Raw genomic sequence first — 9,195 nt, forward strand, 5'->3', positions numbered from 1 at the left:
GCACAAGTGATAGCAAGATATATGTACTTCAAGCACGATGGCTATCACAAGAAAAGAGAGCTCGGGTATAGAAAGAACCGAGGCACGCGGATACAAGGATGTATTCCCGTGTTCCCTTCCTTTGCAAGAAGGTACGTCACGTTTGGAGGAGTGGAGGTCCATGATTCCCCGTGCCACGAAGGCTCACCCTATTCTCCGAACCACAGCCACGAAGGATAATGGCCATTTCCTTATGGTTAGCGTTTCCTCTGCTCCGGAGATGGAAAGCTCCACAACCACTTCACAAGCTCCACGAAGGAGAAGCCCGGGCCTCTTCACAATCTTCTTGAAGAGATCACCGGAACACCAACCGCCAAGCCAACTAGGAGGTCACCCTCCAAGAGTAACAAGCTGACGGTCTCTCACTCGAACTAATCGTGGTGGAGAGCTCATGTGGTGACCTCACCTGAAAAAGTGAGATTCTCTGTGCAACCGTGCTAGTCCCTGGATCGAACTGCTAGCACACACAGTTTAAGATGAAATACCAAGTAGCAAAGGTCTTCATTACAACCTAAGATCCAGCGGAAATAAAATAGTTCGATACAAGTTGCATAGCCCTCGGGCTAGCACAAATTCAGTAGTTTAAGCAACAAGGAAAACATAAAGCATGGAGCCATCTTCCTTCATGAAGCCACGAAGCAGACATGTTGGGCAAAGACTCGTGAACCTAAACAAACATCTTCAGCTAGAGAAGTAACCTGCAACATAAAACGTTACAGCCCGAAGGTCAATACATTTGGAATTGTATTGGCAAGATGACACTATGGTGGACACAAGTGGCAACCTAACACTTTAGTGCACATTTGGCTGGTAGAGCTCAGGCATATTTGCATAAAGCCAATTTTGTCCTATCATTTGATAAAACATTTTCTTTCATACTAATTAAGCGGTACCATTGATAGACATCAATGAACCTAGACACCACCGATAGACATCAGTGAGCCTTCCTATTTCATATGACCAACTTGGTTTGGGCGACCTACCCCTGCAGACTCAGACCATAGACATGGCACGGGACCTGCTAGCCGATAGTCACTTGCACCAATTGACATATCCCTGTTCACCCATCAAGTTTTATTTAAGAAATTGGAATGAGGAGACTTTCGGACAGGATCCTTGTCAGTTTGCTCAAATTGTCCGTAACCGGGGACACGGCTAAGTACTTAGTTTAACACTCTGCAGAGGTTGTACAAATTTACCCACATGACCTAGTCTGCTCTTCTTCCATGATGCACATTTTGCTCAAATGGACAGATGTTGACTAGGACAAGACTTTTCCGAAGTAATCCCCCAGACCATTCTCTACGGACCCGTACCAACCTACAATCCCCTACATCATCTGTCACGTAGGATCCGGGTTCTCACAACATACTCCATCAAGCCAGAGCCCATATTAGCATGTGGCTGTACGGAAAGCTAATGAGCAAGGTTGTCTATTATCTCTTTGTTCCCTGGGTGGCCGTCCACAAGTGCGATACACCTGGCGGTTCAGAGGTTCGACGACATGACCCCAGGGAACCACTCAACATAACCCGAGCAATAACAATTCCACCCAGGTAATTCATTAAACTTAGTTGTTTTTCCATAACTCACTATCAAAATCATTTTATAGCATAGCTGAGCAACAACTAAATTTAATGGCGACAAAGAATTCAAGTAGGGGTAGCTAGACTACTGGGATTGCATAGCAAAGCATAAAACCCTACACATGTATACTACAAAAATCTCTACTGTGCATAGATAAAAACTGGGACATTTGGTGTGTGTCACTTGCCTGGATAAGGTGGAGAGTTGGCACAATCTTCACAAGCACAACCGTTGCAATTGGCACAATCACAATCTACAATCCGATAACATTGCACCATAAGCACAATGCAAGACACAAATGCACAAACATAGACATGAGATGCATATGAGGTTTACACAAGTGCACTCGATTTATTATTCTCTGGTTGTCGCTATATGCATGATGCCATGGTCAAGTTTTACGGTTGGTTGAATTATTGCGAACCTTCTATGTCGCACTAGCGAAGGGCAACAACCATTAATTGTAAAAGGTGTTTTGGTACAGTAGAAAAAATGTAGGTTTTGGTACTACTGGACAGAGGGTTCCATTTGCAAGCATATGCAAAATGAATCACTCAAAAAGAGTATGTAGATCTCAAATTATGAGTAAACTACTCCGGTTAGGCATTTAAATATGAATGATTTTCAAAGTTCTGTAAGGTCACATTTTATGGATCCATAGTGTCGCTTATATTTTTAGGATTCCAACGGTATATGATTTGTAAATTTTAGACCTACAGAACTCTGGTTATGATTTTTATGAAGCGCGGACTATCGAAATCCCGTTTAAACGAAACCTAGGGTGGTCACTGGACGTGTGGCGCTTCCCTATTGGTGCGTACCCCTTCACACGGATCAGCCTCTCAGGAACGTTGGATCTACTTTAAATCCTATGGCTCAGATTTGTCTGCGGAAAAGAAAAGAAAAGAAAAACAAAACAAAGGAAAGGGGAGAGGCTCACGTGGCGCTGAGGTGGCGGCGACGTGGCGGCGACGTGGAGGCTGACGTGGCGGCGGCGAGGTAGTTGGCCGGCGCGGCTCGGACGGCGGCCGGCGGCGGCGTTCCCGGCGTCCCCCGGCCTGGCCGAGGCGGGGACGGCGTGCAGCGCGGAGAGGCGGATCTAGGGGCGTCGACGGCGCGGCCCAAGGTGGTCCCTTCCGGCGGCGAGTGGTGGCTGGAGTTGGCGCGGCGGCGAGCTTTTCCGGCGAGAGATCGGGGCAGCCTGGGGGCGCGATTGGGTGCGGGGAAAAGGGGAATTGGAAGAGGGAGACCGGGGCTATATAGGGGCGGCCTCGGACTGAGAGGGAGGGGGCGTGGGGAACGTGGGGAGATGGCCGGCGTGGTGGCTGTGGCCTCCGTACGTGCGCACGTCGTGCGTACGGGGGAGGTGGCGGCGGTTCGGAGGTTGGGGACGCGGGCGCCGGGTGCGGGCTGGCCCGGCTTGGCCGGTGCTTGGCCACGGTCGGCCCAGTTGGGTCGGCCACTTTTTTTTTCTTTTTGTTTTTTTTTTCTATTTCTCTCTCTTAATTGATTACGCATTTCAGCACTCAAAAATAGTCGGAAAAATACGAATAAAATATTGTTGGAAACCTTGTGAAAATGCCTTCACTACGAGACCATTTTTGAAGCAAAATAAAATATTTTCTAAAACAAAAATTGGCATACATGCCTATGTGGCTATATTGCCATTTTGGGGTTCGGGGTTTTGAAACGAATTTGAATTTTGGGTTTTCCCTATTAATGCAATGATGACATGATGCGTATGAATGCCATGCATGATGTTTGGAAATTTTAAAACTGGGATGTTACAAACCTACCCCCCTTAAGATGAATCTCGTCCTCGAGATTCGGAAAGGCTAGCAAATAGGTGCGGATGGTCCTCTCGAAGATCATCTTCTCGCTCCCAGGTAGCTTCTTCTTCGGTGTGGTGATTCCACTGGACTTTGCAGAACTTGATCGTCTTAGTACGAGTAGCTCTTTCTGCTATCTCCAGTATCTTGATTGGCTTTTCTTCATATGTGAGATCACTTTCCAACTGTACTTCCTCAAGTGGCACTGTGTCTCTCAACGGGGTCTCTGCCATATCTGGGTGGCACTTCTTCAGTTGACTTACATGGAACACATTATGAACTGTAGATAGGGATTCTGGCAGTTCCAACTCATAAGCTACTTCACCTTTGCGAGACAGGATTTTGAATGGTCCTACAAAGCGGGGTGCTAACTTTCCCTTGACTCCAAACCTCTTCACACCACGAAGTGGTGAGACTCTAAGGTATGCTCTATCACCAATCTCATATGTCACTTCCCTACGCTTTGATTCAGCGTAGCTCTTCTGTCTGGATTGAGCTATCTTCAGTCTATCCCTGATCAATCTGACCTTCTCTTCAGCATCCTTGATCAAGTCTGGGCCAAATAGGCTCCTTTCTCCTACGCCACTCCATAACAGTGGGGTGGTGCACTTTCTTCCATATAGTGCCTCAAATGGAGCCATGCCAATGCTTGCTTGGTAGCTATTGTTGTATGAAAATTCTGCGTACGACAAATTTTCATCCCAGCTAGATCCATAGTCCAATGCACAAGCTCTCAACATATCTTCCAAGATTTGGTTTACCCTTTCAGTCTGTCCATCAGTTTGTGGGTGAAACGATGTGCTGAACTCAAGTCTAGTTCCCAAAGACTCATGTATTTGACGCCAGAAGTGAGAGGTGAACTGCGTACCTCTATCTGAAACAATGCTCTTGGGCACTCCATGCAAATAAATGATTCTGCTCATGTATATCTTGGCTAGCTTGGCACTTGTATAAGTGGTCTTCACTGGTATAAAGTGAGCCACTTTAGTCAGACGGTCCACTATGACCCAAATTGAATCATATCCTGATCTAGTCTTTGGCAATCCGGTGATAAAGTCCATACCAATATTATCCCACTTCCACTCTGGTACTGGTAAGGGTTGCAACAGTCCTGCTGGTTTCTGATGTTCTGCCTTGACTCTGCTACAAACATCGCACAGTGCAATATACTCGGCAATGTCTCTCTTCAAGTTAGTCCACCAGAACCTTTCCTTTACATCCATGTACATCTTAGTATTTCCAGGGTGAATGGAGTATGGTGAATCATGTGCTTCTTGAAGAATCAACTTCCTAAGTTCAGGGTCCTGGGGCACACAAATTCGCTTCTCGAACCATATGGTTCCTTGCTCATCTTCATGGAATCCCTTTGCTTTGCCTTCACTCATATTGGCCTTGATTACTTCCATTTCTTTGTCTAACTTCTGAGCTTCTCTAATCTTATCCATTAGTGTTGGCTGAACTTCAAGCGATGCCAAATAACCTTCTGGCACAATCTCCAGTCGGAGATCTTTGAAATGTTCACACAACACTTCAGGTAGTTCTCCTGCGGTGAGACCGTTTACATAGGTCTTACGACTCAGCGCATCGGCTACAACATTAGCCTTTCCCGGGTGGTATTGCAAACTCATATCATAATCCTTTATTAGTTCTAACCATCTTCTTTGTCTCATGTTCAGTTCCTTCTGAGTGAATATATACTTTAGGCTCTTATGGTCCGTGAACACATCACAATGCTTTCCCATCAGATAATGTCTCCATACCTTGAGAGTATGCACGACAGATGCTAGCTCTAAATCATGAGTTGGATAGTTTCTCTCATGACGTTTGAGTTGTCGCGAAGCATAACTCACAACTTTTCCTTCTTGCATTAGAACACCTCCAAGTCCTTGGCGAGAAGCATCGCAATACACTTGGAAATCCTTATTGATATCTGGCAAACATAGAACCGGTGCACTTACTAGGCGTTGCTTCAACTCTTGAAAACTAGATTCACACTCGTCAGTCCATATGAATTTCTTATCCTTCTTCAACAGTTCTGTCATGGGCTTTGCAATCTTGGAGAAATTCTCAATAAATCTCCGGTAGTATCCAGCGAGTCCTAAGAAACTCCGAATCTCTCCTGCATTCTTGGGTGACTCCCATTCGGTCACAGTTGCAACCTTGCTTGGGTCTACTGCGACTCCTTCTGCTGAAACTATGTGTCCAAGGAATCCAACTCTGTCTAACCAGAACTCACACTTACTGAACTTGGCATACAACTTGTGCTCTCTGAGCTTTTCCATTATTAGGTGCAAATGTTTCTCGTGCTCGACATCATCTTTTGAATAGATCAATATATCATCGATGAATACCAACACGAACTTATCCAAATATTCCATGAATACCTTGTTCATCATGGTCATGAAATATGCAGGAGCATTGGTTAATCCAAAGGGCATAACGGTGTACTCATACAGACCGTATCTAGTTGTGAATGCGGTCTTAGGTATATCCTCCTCCCGGATCTTCAGTTGGAAGTAACCCGATCGAAGATCTATCTTGGAGAATACTTTTGCTCCCTTCAATTGGTCGAACAAGTCATTGATGTTGGGCAATGGGTACTTGTTTTTAATCGTCATCTCATTCAATGAACGGTAGTCCATCACCAATCTTTTGCTAGAGTCCTTCTTCTCAACAAACAGTACGGGTGCTCCCCAAGATGACGAACTAGGTCGGATAAAACCTTTCTCAATTTGCTCCTTAAGCTGCTTCTTGAGCTCCTTTAGTTCATCAACATCCATCTTGTATGGTCTCTTGGCTATGGGTCCAGTACCGGGCAAAAGTTCAATGAGAAACTCAACATCTCTATCAGGTGGCAATCCTGGCAACTCTTCCGGGAAGACATCCGGATATTCCCTCACAACGGGTACATCTTCTAGGCTAACCCCTTAAGAGAATTGACCTTACTACCCTTAAGCTCAAAGGTTGAGTTGAAACGGATTCGTTTCTTCTCTGGGGTTGTGAGTGTAATAGTTTTCTTTGTACAATCTATTATACCTCCGTAGGCGGTCATCCAATCCATTCCCAGGATTACATCTAAACCTTGGGATTCCAATATTATCAAGTCGACTGGGAACTTATGCTTTCCAATTTCTAGGGTCAGCTGTCTGCATCCAACACTTACTAGCATCTCTCCTCCTGGGGAGCTTACTCTAAGAGGGCATCCTATTGTTTCAGTGGGTAGTTTATTCTTATCCACAAATGCTCTTGAAATGAATGAATGTGATGCACCAGTATCAAATAGGACAAGTGCTGAGAAGTTGTTAAGCAGGAACGTACCGATTACTGCGTCGGGTTCATCATATAGTTCCTCCACATTGACGTGGTTAACATGTCCTTTGCGGAATGGGTTCGGCTTCCTTGCCTCTTCGGCCTTCTTTGCTTCCTCGGACTCCTTCTCAGGACATTCATTGGCATAATGTCCCGTCTTCCTGCACTTGAAGCATTCAACTTGACTGATATCCTTCTTCACAAAGCGATGACCATTGCTGTTGTTGTGGCCATTGCCAATTCCATGATGGCTGCCATTACTCTTCCCAGAGTTGTTGTGGTGGTGGTAGCTCTTATGGCCATTGTGATGGTGGCCATTTCCATTGTGGTGCCGATGCTTACTTCCTTCATCATTGTTCCCATACTTGTGATATCCAGAACCTCCATTGCCTTCACCATAAGAGCGCATCTTATGTGGTGGTCCTGAACCATGTTTGTCGTAGCTGTGTTTCCTCTTCCTTTTCTCCACTTCCTTCATTGTGTCCTCTAAGGTTATAGCTTTGTCACACGAATGACCGGTAAGTGGGCAAGTAAACCACCGACGGTTGAACCATCGACTCGTCATTCGGTCCTTTAAGAAACCTTTCCTTCCTCTTGGCATCTCGTGTTGCTATCATCCGGTGCATAGCGCGCCAAGTTGCTGAACTCTTCTATGTATTCAGACACACTGCGATGACCTTGTCTAAGATTGAGGAATTCAGTCCTCTTCAGGTCCATCACTCCAGAGGATATGTGAGCGGTGCGAAAACCATCTTCAAAGATTGCCCAAGTCACCTCTGCTATTGGATGAGTGATTTGGAAATTCTCCCACCAACTAGCTGCAGGTCCTTCCAGCAGATGAGCAGCAAATCTGACCTTCTCAGCGTCAGTGCATCCAATGGTCACCAAGTCCTTGTTCACAGAACGCAACCAATCATTGGCCACCATGGGTTCTGCTGCCCTTGAAAACTTCTCAGGGCGAAGCCTCAGGAACCTAGTCAGCATATCCACATGCGGTGGAGGTGGTGGTGCGTTGTTGTTGTTGTTGTTGTTGTTGTTGTTGTTGTTGTTGTTGTTGTTGTTGTTGTTGTTGTTGTTGTTGTTGTTGTTGTTGTTGTTGTTGTTGTTGTTGTTGTTGTTGTTGTTGTTGTTGTTGTTGTTGTTGTTGTTGTTGTTGTTGTTGTTGTTGTTGTTGTTGTTGTTGTTGTTGTTGTTGTTGTTGTTGTTGTTGTTGTTGTTGTTGTTGTTGTTGTTGTTGTTGTTGTTGTTGTTGTTGTTGTTGTTGTTGTTGTTGTTGTTGTTGTTGTTGTTGTTGTTGTTGTTGTTGTTGTTGTTGTTGTTGTTGTTGTTGTTGTTGTTGTTGTTGTTGTTGTTGTTGTTGTTGTTGTTGTTGTTGTTGTTGTTGTTGTTGTTGTTGTTCTGCATGTTGTTGTTCAGCTGGGTTATGGTTTGGGTCACTGCTTGCATCAGCTGAGCTTGCGCCTCCATCATCTGCTGAACATAGGCTGGCACTTCAGGCTCACGGCGGGGCGGCATTCTGTGGGGTTTGAGAGGTAAGAATAGAATTTAGAAATAGAATCTAAGGGAATAAAATTCCTACCCTCACACAACACATGCATAAAAACAACCTCAAACACACAAGCATTCACAATCACATATAAAACTTTTTTTTTTTAAAAAAAATACGTGAATCGCAAAACATCTCGAAAATGGAAAATAGAACACATTAGCTTGCCTACCTCATGTGGTCGGCAAACTCAACTCTAAAGCTAAGAAAGACGGATATGGTGGTCACTCTATTTGTCTTGAGTGCTTCAAGTTTCTCTCCTACTTCCTTGAGGTCTTCAAAGATTGGACGTCTAAAAGATCAAGATTTGTTTTAAAGATGAAATAGGTGAGAATACAAGAAAACCAATTTGCAAACATTTCTTTTCAATAGAAAAATGGATTAGATAGATAAGATGGAATTTCATCCTAAGGTCTTCCTATTTCTAATCCAAACCTAGGGTTCACGAACCTAAGGGCAACACAGTGCTCTGATACCATCTGTGGTGACCTCACCTGAAAAAGTGAGATTCTCTGTGCAACCGTGCTAGTCCCTGGATCGAACTGCTAGCACACACAGTTTAAGATGAAATACCAAGTAGCAAAGGTCTTCATTACAACCTAAGATCCAGCGGAAATAAAATAGTTCGATACAAGTTGCATAGCCCTCAGGCTAGCACAAATTCAGAGTTTAAGCAGCAAGGAAAACATAAAGCATGGAGCCATCTTCCTTCATGAAGCCACGAAGCGGACATGTTGGGCAAAGACTCGTGAACCTAAACAAACATCTTCGACTAGAGAAGTAACCCGCAACATAAAACGTTACAGCCCGAAGGTCAATACATTTGGAATTGTATTGGCAAGATGACACTATGGTGGACACAAGTGGCAACCTAACACTTTAGTG

The sequence above is a fragment of the Lolium rigidum genome, chromosome 4 (assembly GCF_022539505.1).
Source record: "Lolium rigidum isolate FL_2022 chromosome 4, APGP_CSIRO_Lrig_0.1, whole genome shotgun sequence".
In the NCBI taxonomy this organism is placed as follows: Eukaryota; Viridiplantae; Streptophyta; class Magnoliopsida; order Poales; family Poaceae; genus Lolium; species Lolium rigidum.